Source organism: Tachyglossus aculeatus, chromosome 25, assembly GCF_015852505.1.
Source record: "Tachyglossus aculeatus isolate mTacAcu1 chromosome 25, mTacAcu1.pri, whole genome shotgun sequence".
In the NCBI taxonomy this organism is placed as follows: domain Eukaryota; kingdom Metazoa; phylum Chordata; class Mammalia; order Monotremata; family Tachyglossidae; genus Tachyglossus; species Tachyglossus aculeatus.
The window spans coordinates 10,757,951-10,758,794 of record NC_052090.1 but is presented as its reverse complement, the minus strand read 5'-3'; the positions used below and the strand labels follow the sequence as shown (position 1 = coordinate 10,758,794).

The 844-nt window shown below is 45.0% G+C and overlaps 1 non-coding gene across 1 annotated transcript; it reads right to left on the bottom strand.

The window, feature by feature from the left end:
• Window positions 1–288: 288 nt before the first annotated feature.
• Window positions 289–426, bottom strand: LOC119945638. The gene has a single exon (XR_005456298.1). It is a non-coding gene; the product is annotated as a small nucleolar RNA SNORA7 (small nucleolar RNA).
• Between the last annotated feature and the right edge of the window lie 418 nt (window positions 427–844).

The following is an 844-nucleotide window of genomic DNA, read 5'->3' as shown; positions in this document are numbered from 1 at the left end:
ACTCAATAAATACGATTGATTGATTGATTGATTGAAAACACTGTATTAAGCCCTTGGGTTGTTGCTGTTGTCTTGTGCTGTCGAGTCGTGTCCGACCCATAGTGATGCCATGGATGCATCTCTCCCAGAAGGCCCCACTTACATCTGCAATCATTCTGGTAGCAGATCCATAGAGTTTTCTTGGTAAAAATCTGGAAGTGGTTTAACATTGCCTCCTTCCATGTAGTAAACGAGTCTCTGCCCTCGACTCTCTCCCAGGCCTCTGCTGCCTAGCGCAGGTGAGTTTTGACTTGTAGCAGGTTGTCTTCCACTCGCTAGCTACTGCCTAAGCTAGGGATGGAATGGGTAGGCCCCTGCTTCACTCTCCCTCCTGTAGTCGAAACTGGTAGAGGACCAGAAACTCTCCAGCTGTGACCCTGAGAGGGTAAAGCACTTGGGAGAGTACAGTGTAACAATAAATGGACACAGTCCCTGCCCACAACGAGTTTAGAGTCTAGAGTCGGTAGACACATTTCCTGCCTCGTTGGGGAATTAGAGCATGTGGGTCTGCCCTAATCCTCCAAATGTATCCCTTTTTCCAGCCTGAAATCCATGGTATTTATTAAATGCTTACTCTGGGCAGAACACCATATTAAGTGATTGGGAGAATATTCACTCAATCATATTTATTGAGCACTTACAGTGTGCAGAGCATTGTACTAAGTACTTGGGAGAGTACGAAATGACAATGGTATTATCTACCATTATTTGCCAACTCAGAAGTAAGAGATGAACATTTCACTGTGCCTATTACGCAGGTTATGCAGTGTTTCCTTATGGCTGTCCTTTGTGTTAGAAAAAGACG